At 35.6% G+C, this 13,109-nt stretch overlaps 1 protein-coding gene across 6 annotated transcripts in view; it reads left to right on the top strand.

Annotated features, from left to right (window-relative positions):
- The window catches only part of Micu1 (mitochondrial calcium uptake 1), a 202,204-nt gene that overhangs the window by 27,555 nt on the left and 161,540 nt on the right, over nt 1-13,109 (top strand). The window contains exon 2 of one of the 6 annotated variants that reach the window (XM_047552389.1): nt 4,013-4,118. The exons of the other annotated variants lie outside the window; for them this stretch is intronic. The gene's annotated coding sequence lies outside the window, so the exon portion shown is untranslated. The remainder of the gene's footprint in view (nt 1-4,012; nt 4,119-13,109) is intronic. 6 annotated transcript variants of the gene reach the window in all.

The following is a 13,109-nucleotide window of genomic DNA, read 5'->3' as shown; positions in this document are numbered from 1 at the left end:
AGGAATACCTGACAAGAGTGAGTTTACTGTTTTTCTTCTGTAAATTTTAAAATGTTAGGTATTACATTTATGTCTGTGTCCCATTTCAAGTAAATTTTTATACGTAGTGTGTGACCAGGGTCAAGATTCATTATTTGCACATGACTATCCAATTGCTTTTACCTGTGCTGAATGAATAAGTGTTCAATTTTGAGGTCTCTTTCTGCATCTTTGGAGATAATCATGGTTCTCTTCTTAGACCTGTTAATGTGGTATATGTTATTAACAATGTTCTTATTTTGAAGAATATTCCTAAAAAAAAAATCCCATTTTGTTAATTAGTTTTAAAATTTTGGTGTTAGATTCTGTTTGCAGATATTTTATTTCATATCTTGCATTAATATTCATGATTGACTTTGTTATATAATTCTTCTCTTTCTCTACTGTGCTTATCAGGGTATGGTGTTAATATTATATTTGCTTTATAGAAGGAATTATGAAGGTCTGTCTCTTTTCAGGTGCTTTTAGTTGTATTTCATCTTTAAAGATTTGTTTGAATTGACTGTGAAACCATAAGGGCTTTGTACTTTTTCTGAATGGGGTAATTCTGTAATGACTGTCTCTTTTTTCTATGAAAATTTTTCTAGGTTTTTTTTTTTTTAACTCTAATGAGCTTAAATTTGTTCATCTTTGCTTTTTCAGGTAATTTCCTTTCATTTGCATTTTAAATTTTATTTGCATAGAGATCTGCAAGGTAGTGTTGGTGATATTTATTTATTTATGAATGAGATGGGGGTCTTATTCTATTGCCCAGCCTGGCTTTGAACTCCTTGGGCTCATGTGCCTGCCTTAGCCTCCCAAGTAGTTGGGACTAAAGGCACATGCCACCCATGACTCTTACGGTATTTAAATTTTCTTCTCTTTCAGAGGGTATTCTTCCTTCATATATCTGTGTTGTCTACCCCTCCCTTTTTATCGGGTCCCCTCTGGCCGCAGAGAGAGACACGACAAATGTCTGAAGCTTTGGAAGTTTATTGTGCACAGTTCCTTTCCTACGCTTCTCTTACCCCTAGCTTCTGCGCACTCCCAGCTTCCCTTTTCCCAGCTTCTTCCACTCCCGTGTACTCCCTCCTTCCAGCTCAGCTCCAGCCGCTGCTGCTGCTGCTGCTGCTGCTGCTGCTACCGCCGCCGCCGCCGCCTCTTCCGCTCCGTTCGTTCCGTTCTCGTTCGTTCGGTTCCTCAGCTTCTCCCACCCACCAGGCTTATATACACTTCAATCAATCAGGGGAGAGTACACGAGATAAACGCGGACAGCTGCAGGCGCAGGATGGGTACACGAGGGGGCATGCTCTAGTCACATCGTTAACTAGCCAATCATTGGAATTCGCTGGTTGTTTACTGTATAGCTGGCCGCTTTTGGCTCAGCGTCAGGCGCCATCTTGACCACGCCCAAGGCTGGGGTTCCCGGGAACCCCCACACCTTTTCTTGATTGAGTCAGCTAATGGTTTGTTTGTTTATTTTTTAAAATGTGATTTTAACTTAATAAGTTAAATTAAGCTTACTGCTTTTGTCTTCTTGACCTCATTTATTTCAGCTTTTATCTTCATATTCCTTTCCTTACACCATTTCTTGGTTCTTTCATTGTTCCTTTTTTCTTTTCTCTTTTTTTCCACTTTCTTTTAAGCGTGGAATTAAATCATTAATGTTTAGTATTATTTCAGTTTTACTGTTTCAAGTATTAAGTTCTGTGTATTTTTCTCTGATCATTGCTTCACATGTATTCAGTGGATTCTGACAATTGTCTTCATTACCATTTTAAATATAAATTCTTTAATTTTAGTTTATGTTTCTTTTTCTGTAGTATTGTTAATAGTTGCTCTTTTTATTTCTTTTTTTTTTTTTGGGTGCTGGGGATTGAACTCAGGGCCTTGTGCTTACAAGACAAGCACTCTACCAACTGAGCTATCTCCCCAGCCCCACTCTTTTTATTTCTAAGTGGTGTGGTAGGACACTTTTGTTGTTAATTTCTGGTTTTATTTTATTGTTTTCAGAAAGTGTTTTTTGTAGTTATTTCCTGTGTCCTACTATTTACTCTGTTTTTTGTTAATATTCCATGAACACTTGAAAAAAGGTGCATTTTGTATTATCAGGTTTATAGTCATAAGGTATACCTTACCGATTATATTGTTCAGATTTTCTTCCCTAAAAATTGCAACTTTTTAAAGATAGCCTTTTCAAATCACATGTACTTTAAGTATCAGATCCCTTCCTTTGTAGCCTTTGCTCTGATCTATCCACACATACCTTAGAAAATATCAGTCAACAAATTGACTTCATGTTTTGGTTTGGTAATAAAGATCAAGGTTAATATTCTGGGAGAATAAGGTTTAGGAAATCCCATGTGAATAATTAAATGCTGGTTAGCATCAAGTACCCAGTTAGATTGAACCTATGTTAAGAGTTGTTTAGCTGGGCCTGGAGGCACATGCTGTCATCCCAGCAACTTGGAAGGCTGAGGCAGGAGGATTCTGAGTTAGAAGCCAGACTTGACAATTTAGCAAGGCCCTCAGCATCTTAGACCCTGTCTCAAAATAAAAAATAAAAATGCCTGCATGGGTTCAATCCCTATTAACCTACCCCTGCAAAAAATTATTTAAACAAACAATTTAAATGAAAATTTATGTTATGAACTAAAATTTTGCTAAACTGCCAATTTTACTATAAAGTATAGCAATGTTATCAGGAAATGTTTGAAGCTTAGGGCTTGAAATTAAAATGTATCTTAATTTTAGATGGAAAATGAACATAAGCCACTGATGTTTGGGAGAGGTAGAAAGCAAAACATGGATTTCTATCAATGCTTCTAGACTTATTCTTCTTCTGTTTCATTTCCATGTAACCTCTGTCTTATACAATCATTACTTTCTTGATGTTAATTTCCTTTGGAGCAGGGTTTAAAATTTCCTTATTTGATACTTGAGGGTTTTTTTTTTAATCTTATATTTTTCTAATGACTCTGAAGTACATTAAAAATATTTTCTATGCTGGGGTTGTGGCCCAGTGGCAGAGCACTTGCCTAGCATGTGTGAGGCACTGGGTCCCATTCTCAGCACCACATATAAATGAATAAAATAAAGGTTCATCGACGATTAAAAAATTATCAATCATAAAATCTCTATAGCTATCTAATTTCTAAGATGAGTTGAAAAATTGCATTGAGATCAAGTTGATGGGAATTTTAGGTATTGAATGCATACTCATGATCTCAACATATTGGTACCTTCTGGAGGTTTCAGAAAACTTCTAGTGGTCATGATTGTTTTTGTAATTTCCTGGATGCTTGGTTTGTTTTTGTTTTAAATAGACTGCTTCTTTGTTTGATTTATATTTGCTGTTCCATCTTCATACTTTGATTATATGTGTAGTTATTTGGAAGGGGAAATTGTCACTCTTTAGTTCTTCCTTTGTCAGACAGTGTTCTAAATTTTATCACAGCAAAAAGACTCTGTGGTGTGTGTGTGTGTGTGTGTGTGTGTGTGTGTGTGTGTTTTAAGACAGTGAACCAAACCAGGTGCGGTGGTACACACCTGTAATCCCAGTGGCTTGGGAAGCTGAGGTAGGAAGATTGCAAGTTCAAAGCCAGCCTCAGCAAAAGCAGAGAGCTAAGCAACTCAGTGAGACCTTGTCTCTAAATAAAATACAAAATGGGGCTGGGGATGTGGTTCAGTGGTTGAGTGCCCCGGAGTTCAATCCCTGGTACCCCTCTCCCCCCAAAAATAAAAAGAGAAAAGACAAAGAAAGTGAACCATGGAGGTTCTTGATGGATAAAGAACTATTTCAGAGAGTATTGGAAGGTGAAGTGTGCCTTAGAATGTTGACCTAATTTTCAGTAGCATCCTCTTCTAGCAAGAATATGTGCAGAAGTTCTCTATCAGACCTAACATTTCTGTGAGGTGATTCATGTTTCTACAAGTATTGTTTTATACTGTTAGAGACTTTTATGACTTAAATTAACTTTACATTCTCATCCAGATAATTTAAAACAGCTCTTTCTCTGCTGTTGGAAAATACTTCTGAGAAGAGGCACAGCTGAAGTGTGAGCTTTCCTCATTTATTCCATCAGTATTGTCACTGTGAGGTATGAAAATGCATCTTTTCTTGATGTGAACATTAATCTCTACTATATTTTGGCAGTCATTCTGGTGTCTTCAATGCAGAACTTTCAATCTGATTCATTTCGTCTGAAAGAAATATATGAAGATATTTTAAATATTATTTGGCATGATTAAAGTCTGATATAGTGTTGCATTTTGAGCATCATCATCACTGTGCAGTATATTTATGGTAACTTATTATTCTTCAGATAATTTCATGAGTGCATTATCATCTAGTGATGAAATGAAAGTGGCATCTAGAATAATGCATGCAGCCAAATTCTTTAGTAAAGAATGCTTATCTTGGGCTGGGGTTTGTAACTCAGTGGTGGAGTGTTTGCCTAGCAAGTGTGAGGCACTGGGTTCGATCCTCAGCACCACATAAAAATAAATGAATTAAATAAAGGTATTGTGTCCACATATAACTAGAAATATATTTTTAAAAAGAATGCTTATCTTTTTTCTACTGTATATAATTAAATCTTTCTGGAAGACTTTCTTGAGATCTTTCCACTTCCCAACCTAATGTAATTGAATCCCTGTTAATATGTTCTTGTAGCTTTTGCATTTTTTCCTGCCTTATGTGATGGTTATTTTAATAGTTTTTTTCTTTATCTCCACTACCAAATTAGTATTTGGAGGCAGAGACTATGTCTTGCTTGTCTTCGTGCCTCTTGTAGTGCCCTCATAATACTTTACTCATTACATAGTTAATGACCTGAATGAAAGAATGGCACTTGTACATTTTATTTCAATTAATTAATTAATTTTGCAGTACTGGGAAATGAACCCAGGGGTGATCTGCCACTCAGCTATGTCTCTGGTCCTTTTTATTTTTTATTTTGAGACCATCTTAGGAAGTTGGCAGAGTTGGCTTTGAACTTGGAATCCTCTTCCTTTAGTCTTCTGAGTAGCTTGGATTACAAGGGTACATCATTGCACCTAGCACAGTTCTTTTTATTTTGTATTTTGAGAAAGGATCCCCCTAATTTGCCTAGGCTGGCCTCTACCTTACAATCCTTCTGCCTTAGCCCCCTGAGCAGCTACAATTATATGTATGTGCCACATTGCCTGGCTTTGTGAGGTCATTTTATATATACCTACCAATTTCAAAGGAAACTGCAAATCTGAAGATATGAGGTATGTTTTAAGCTTAAAATATCCCCAGTGTCAGTTGGTGCATTTCAAGTTATATCCCCAGCAGTTATAATAAGTAATACTGTTCAATTAGAGTAGAGTATATATAAAAAGCTTAGGTTCTCCTTCTAGCTCTACTATTGGCCAGATGTGTGACCAGTAGATTTCTTATTCTTTCTGTAATGGTATTGTGGAAGATGGAGGGCCTTAGTGGTACCTATTTCTAAACCTTTTCTGGTTATAATAGTTTATATCAGAGAAACAAAATGTAAACCTATTTTGTATGTTTTGGAGGAACAAGGCTGTCCTAAATGATTATTGTCAACACCCTAAAGCAAATTAGTTGGGGGCAGTGAAACATGCCTGTACTCCCAGCTACTTGAAAGACTGAGGCAGGGAGATTGGCAAGTTTGAGGCCAGCCTGTGCAACTTGGCAGGATCCTGTCTCAAAATAAAAAATAAAAAGGACTGGGGACATAACTCAGTGGCAGAGTGTGCTCAGTTGGATCCCCAGTACAACAAAAAATAAATTCTAAAAAGAAGAGAGATTTCATTAAAAAGTACTGTAATAGTGGTACAGAATATTAATTGTATAGGAATTCAGAGAAAAAAAATCAAAAGTAATGATTTTATATATAACATAATTATATATACATATAAATATACAGTTTTATGGATGAGGTGGGATTTCACCTCAGCCTTAAGAAAGACTGTTCCTAGGAATAGTATAGAAAAAAAAAGTTTGTTATGTTAAATTTGTTGCGTCTAAGTTAGACAACTAGAAACAGTTGTAAAACCAAGCCAGAAACTTGACTATACTAATTTCCAGATTAATAGCCTGTTATATAGTTATATTTAAAATTATTTAGCATTATTCATCTTGCTGTATTTGTATTTAAGTCAACAAAGATTTGAGTATGTTTAATTGCCTGAAGTATTAATTAAACATTTGAATATGTTTGATGCCTGAAATATATATTTGTGCCTTTCTACAGTACTCATATGTCAGCCTTCTTGCAGTTACAAAGCCTAGTTTAGTGTGCTGGATAGATATTTAATGATTATGAAATCATTTATGAAATTACTAGTTAAAATAATTCTTGTAGTCTGCACAAGGAATAACTAGGCTTACTAATCAAAAACTCCTTAATCTGCTATTATAAGTTTCATAAATCTTAAATATAGCCATAGCAGAAAAACATTTTTTTTTCTGTCATTGATTCTTCCTAGGTTCATGGCAACTATTGTTTTTATAGGACACACATGTTTGGGAGGTAACACATACCCTTTATGAAGAAGCAGCATTGCAAATATCAGCAAAAGAAATGCACTTGTTTATATTTGGTGTACTACCCTGTGTATATTTAATAAGTTGTTCTAGGTTGCAACTTTAGGAAAAAACTGTGTTAAGAAAAAGTGCATCAGTTTGTGTTATGGGAAACACCACGGTAATTATGTCATGATATGTAAAATGAATTGGGTACTGTAATTTTTAGCAATAGAGGTTGGCACTTTGTTTACCATTATATTTCCTTTACCTTTTCAGATGTCTTTTTTTTTCTGTTATCAAAGGTAAATGTGGCAAAATAATCATGTAATTTTATTTTTTGTTGTGTGTGAAGATGAAATACTTGTGGGATATTTTTGAGAAGTTTTTTTGCTATTTACAGTAAATCGTTCTTTTTCAGTAATGTAATGAATGGATAAACTATTTTGAAATACAATCAGCTATTAGAAAACAAAATTTTATATGGAAAAATTTTTTCCCTTTTAGCAGTAGTATTGCTTATTCACTTAATCAGATTAATTTGGAAAAGAATTGAAATGGTTTAAGTTGGAAACATTTTAAACTTTTCTGTCAGGTAGTGTGGGGTTGTTTAATAAAAATAACATTCCACTAAAAGATGGCATGGAGATAGAATAGTGGGTATTATGTCATACTTAAAAATATTATTTTATATCTAAAACAAATCTAGATAAAAGAATGCCCCCCCCCCTTTTTTTTTTGCAGGGGAGAAAAGATGTAACCTCAAGAAGGGTAATAGAGTGGAACAAAATGTAGTAAATGATAGCTTAATATTCTAATAGCGCTCAAAATAACAGTGGTCAACTTTTGAAAAATAATGATCATCAAACTCACTTGTTATAGAGAACATACAAATTAATTTAGGTGTAATTTTTTTACCTTATATAAATGAAAATGATGAATAATATCTCATACAGGAAAAGGAATGTTCATACACTGCCAGCTTAACAGGTTAAAAAAATAGCACCTCAGTATAGTTGTAATTTGCTTTCTCCTATAATGAGTAAGATTAAGTATCTTTTCAGAGTTTTTAGAGCCCTTTATACTTCTTTTTCAGCTTTTTTTATGTTTAGTCTAGTCTTCTGTTGGTTTGTTAAGAGATGTTTTAATATTTTATGTTTATCACTTTTTAGTATTTAGATACCATTATGTTATTGTATAATTGTTTAACTTTTTATAGTTGATCATTTGATCTCCTTTTAGAATGTGGTTAGTTATTCTGCCAACGGTAGTTATTAAAAGTTTTTTCTAAGCTGGTCCCAGTGGTGAATGCCTGTAATCTCAGTGACTCAGGAGGCTGAGTCAGGAGGATCACAAGATTGAGGCCAGCCTCAGCAACTTAGGACTTGTTTCAAAATAAAAAGAGAAAAAGAGCTGATGATGTAGCTCAGTGGGTGGCAATCAAAAATTCTAAGATCTGTTATTGGTTTTTGTACTAAGTAGCTTTGAGTAAACCATAACCTTACTCAGACATTAATTTCTTCACTTATATTGAATTAAGTTATTTCCAGTTTTGTGCACCTTTGAAATGTACTAAAAACAGTGAATGCATAAAACTTAAAAGTCTTAATGTGATGGATAATGAAAAACAGCAATGACATAATGTTACAGTTTTCTAACAGTCTTGATCCAGCAGTTTCTTATTGGTTAGACAATGCTTTTCTTTGATAACAAAATTACCTTTCAGTTTTTCCCTTGACATTTCTTGGTTAGAAATACCTCTTCATCTTTTTTCAGTTCACATCAAAGATATTTTTGAAGAGGGATGCCTTTTTTAGCAGTGGGGCAGCAAGGTGTTAGGAAAGAAAAACGTACTGCTTGTACATTTTTACCTCATCATTAAATGTGCATGTTAATCTTCATTACTTTATAACGACTGTCAATTGGCCTATTCAATTTTCCAGACTCAGTTGGAAAACTGATATCCTTAAATCTGATTCTCATCAAAACTTAACGCACTAACTAGTCCTGCTTTTTTTTTTCCCCACAGAGCTAGGGATTAAATTATAATAGAGCCTCTATTCAGTGAAGTTTTATTTACTTGACATCTATGAAAATTCCACTAGAAAAGATGATTAGATGTATCTTTTGATGTATACTTTGGGGAATGAGATTAAAACCAAGCAGTGAAATGAAGTATAGATACGAGCATTTCAATTATAATATCAAAATTTAAGTGGAAGTAAAACAGAGTTTGTGAAGTCTGAAACCCCATAGAGCCATAACACAGAAATGGATTTTCAAAACTAATAAATTTTAAATATATAATATTAAACCCCTCTCCCTATGAAACAGATTGTTTTGCTATAGTCTTTTTCACCGTCAAAAGAACCCCACAGTGTTTTTCATGAGAGCATTAAAGCAGTAAAAGGAATCTAAACTCATGTAGACAATTCTTCAATTGGAACAATGGGTGAATTTTCTCCCAAGGAAGGGAGATGAGCTTTCCTTTGTGTACAGCTGTTTGTACTATAATTTGAGACTAGATTTAGGTAACTGGATTCCTAGTCCGTTTCAATTGCTCCCATACTGTTTAGTGTTGCCCTTACTTTTTAATCTCTTTTAAAATCTTCCTTGTATATTCCATAGCTCCTATGCAATTAGATATTAGTTCATGATAAATAGCGGTATTTGATTATTTTCTCTTTGGAAATTTTTTGTTCAATTCTATTTTTGATTTCTTTACTATCCTTATCTAGGCACACATCATCTAATATCTAGGTTATTAGTTGCCTTCTGACTGTGTTTACCATTTCATAACTTTCTGCCTTTGGTTCTTTGCAGTTTATTCCCTACACTGCTGGTGGATTGGTTTTTATTTTATTTTTCAGTGCTGGGCATTAAACTCAGGGCCTCACACATGCTAAGCGGTGCTCTGCCACTGAGCTACACCTCTAATCCCTACACTGATACTCTTTTTTAAAAGATATTTTAGTTGTAGATGAACACAATATCTTTATTCATTTTTTTATGTGGAGATACTTTTAGTTGTAGATGAACACAGTATCTTTATTCATTTTTTTTATGTGATGTTGAGGATCAAACCCAGTGCCTCACATGTGCTTTACCACTGAACTACAGCCCTAATCCCAATATTCTTTTTTAAATTTTTTTTTTTAGTTGTCAATGGACCTTTATTTATATGTGGTGCTGAGACTCGAACCCAGTGCCTCAAGCATGGTAGGCAAGTGCTCCACTGCTGAGCCACAACTCCAGCCCCCCAATATTCTTTAAATAGTGTTTTTGCTGTGTTATTTTCCTGTTTAAGAGCTTGAGTGTCTTCCTATTAGATATGTGATAAAAAAATTTCAGTTTGGCATTCAAAGGATCTTCTCTAGTGATTGGGCTTACCTATTTGATCATATGTCCACATCTGATCAGATTTTGTAAACTTTCAGCCTCACATACTACTTTGTTTATTCCAGCTTTTGAATTGGGTTATGTTTTCATAATGAAAACCTCCAACTGCCTTTTTCTTTCTGTTGTTGGTGATGAATAATGTTTCCTCCAGACATGTATGTTTTAGTTGTGCTCATTTTTGCTGTAGCCAAAAGCAGTTCTATTTATGTGAATGCATGTGTGGATTTGGGAAAAGTTAATTTAAAAATGAACCAGGCAACACGCCTGTAATCCCAGCGACCGGGGAGGCTGCGGTAGGAGGATTGAAAGTTCAAAGCCAACCTTAGCAACTTAGTGAGAACCTAAGCAACTTTGGGAGACCCTGTCTCACAATTAAAAATGAAAGGACTGGAAATGTGACTCAGGGGTTAAGCACCCAGGGTTAAATCTCCAGTGTGGGGGGGGGAAGAAGTGAAAAAAAAATAAGTCAATCAGAAGTCAGATAGGAAGAAAATATAAGGAACAGCCTCCTTGGTGCTGGATTTTACCAGAGTATGTGAAATGAAGTGAGATTATTTCTGGGATTGGGGAGGAATGTAAGAATTACATCACAGAGGCCCACACCTGTAATCCCTGTAATTCAGAAGGCTGAGTCAGGAGAATCACAAATTTGAGGCCCATCTGGGCAATTCAGCAAGACCTTTCAAAATATTTAAAAGGCAAGGAATATAGCTCAGTGGTTAAGTGCTTCTGGATTCAATCCTCAGCACCCGCTCCCAACTCTATTGCAAAAGCTTAAATCACAGTAAATAGGAGAAAAATTAATCATTTTTCCACTTTCTTTTTGAGGGCAACTTTGAAATTGAACTAGGTTGGATGATGGTGACTAGGAGCAAGATTTAATTAAGAGATAACAGATATAGGTACCAAGGAAGAGTCAGTAACCAGATCATTGATAATCAGAAACAGCTAAGTAGTTAAGCCTGACGTGAATCTTAATAAAAGACATAGTTTTCTTGGCAAATTAGGGACTGAGAAGTATTAAATGGCCATACATGTGTATTTGGACCCAGATCTTTTTCATGTGAAAATAAAATAGTTAAACAGATAATAAGTACCTGTGTTATGGTGTGGATATGACGTGGCCCCCAAAAGCTCACATGTGAGACCATGCAAGAAGGTTCAGAGGAGAAATGATTGGTTTGTGAGAGCCTTAAACTAATCAGTGAATTAGTCCCTGATGGAATTGACTGAGAGGTAACTGGAGTGGGGTGTGGCTGGAGGAAGTGTTTAATTGGGGGCGTGGCTATGGAGTGTATATTTTGTATATGGAGAGTGGGGTATCTCTTTGTTTCCTGATCATCATATGAGCTGTTTCCCTCTGCCGCACTCTTACGCCATGTTGTTCCTGTCTCACCTGGAGCCTGGAGGAATGGAACTGGCTGGCTGTGGATTGAAACTCTGAAACAGCCCTCAGATGAACTTTTCCTCCTCTATAATTGTTCTGATGGAGTGCTTTAATCAGAGTAGCAAAATAGTTGACTAAAACAACCTATAATGTACTTGACTATGTGTTTACAAAGAAGAAAAAAAAATTAGTTTTAAGGAAGTTCAAAGACAAGTGTGAGGGCTGGGGATATAGCTCAGTTGGTAGAGTGCTTGCCTTGCAAGCACAAGGCCCTGGGTTCAATCCCCAGCACCACAAAAAAAAAAAAAAAAAAAAAAAAAAAAAAAAGGCAAGTGTGAGAGGCAAACTTATGTCTGAACAAATATTTTGTCAAGAAGATAGATACCAAGGTGGGATTTAAATTAGGAAGCAATACACTACTACTGTGCTTTGAGAAAAATGAAAGTGTGGGAGGTCATAGATACTTTGTATAATTTGAATAAATTATTTCTACAAAAAGATTATGGAACCAGAAAAAAAAAAATGCCCCTTTCTTCTTTAGTCTACCTGGTGGAATATAAGAATGAAAGACCATACTGTAGCCTCAAGGTAATTGTCTAGGAGGAAAAAAATCATTTTCCATTAACTCTCTGGATGGAGTGCCCACAATGATCCTAAGGCTTTGGGGGAGTACTCCTGATGTTTATGTCACTTGATCACATTTTATATTATTCTAGGGGTTGGGTGGTAGAGCACTTGTATAGCACATGTGAGGTTCTGGGTTTGATCCCTAGCACCGCAAATGAAGAAAACCTTGCTGGAAGTGGTAGTGACCTGCTCCTGCAGTTCCACACTTTCCCAATAGGAAAAAAAAGTCTTTGCCTATGAGACGGTGGATGGGAGAGTAAATGTTTATTGAATAATAGGAACTAATGCAGATTTTTTTTAATGATGAAAAAAGTGGATATTGTGAATTAGTCAGCTGTATTCATTTTAGATGATCCCAATTTTGTTGGCAACATCCAAAGCAACATTCAGGAGCCAGCTGAATATATGCCTTTGTGCCATCACAGTGTTGGTCTTGGCTACATCAGTATCATAGAACTTCTGCCACTTGTTGACCTTGACATCCACAGTGAGCACAAGTTGTGTTATCTTCTGTCTTCTTCTTGGCAGACCCACTAGTCAGGGAGAACTTGAGGATGGCATAGTAATCAAGCTTGATTGCTTCTCCTAGAGATGTTCTTCAGAGGACATCTGGGCTGCCTCTGGAGGATGCGGCGTCTTGGGCTGCCAAAAGGCAGCTGACCTGTGGATTTGTGTTTGTGTGTGGCCATGGACAGCTTTTAGCACTGCCTTCTTGGCCTTTAAAACCCTTGATTTGTCTTTGTCTTTGGAAGGGGTAGGAGCTTCCTTCACTTAAAAATTTTTTTTTTAATTTATTGTTCTTAGATATACATGCCAGTAGAGTGTATTTTGACAAACAAATATAACTTACTCTAAGTAGGACCCCATTCTTGTGGTTGTACATGATGTGGAGTTTCACTGGTTGTATATTCATACATGAACATAGGAAAGTTATGTCAGATTCATTCTACTGTCTTTCCTATTCCCATCTCCCTCCCTCCCTTAACTTTTGTTGCCATCTTGGGGGAAATGTCTCAGTTGTTTCTGATATAAAACAAAATACTAAAGGATTTTTTCTTTTACTGAAATTTTAAATATGAAATGAATCTGGTGGAGGAGGGCTTCCAAAGGCCTGGAAGTGAGAAAGATTTAATTAAAAATTACTTTTATCAAAAGCAA

The sequence above is a fragment of the Sciurus carolinensis genome, chromosome 5, assembly GCF_902686445.1.
Source record: "Sciurus carolinensis chromosome 5, mSciCar1.2, whole genome shotgun sequence".
NCBI lineage: Eukaryota > Metazoa > Chordata > Mammalia > Rodentia > Sciuridae > Sciurus > Sciurus carolinensis.
This window is presented reverse-complemented; position numbering and strand designations above follow the sequence as displayed.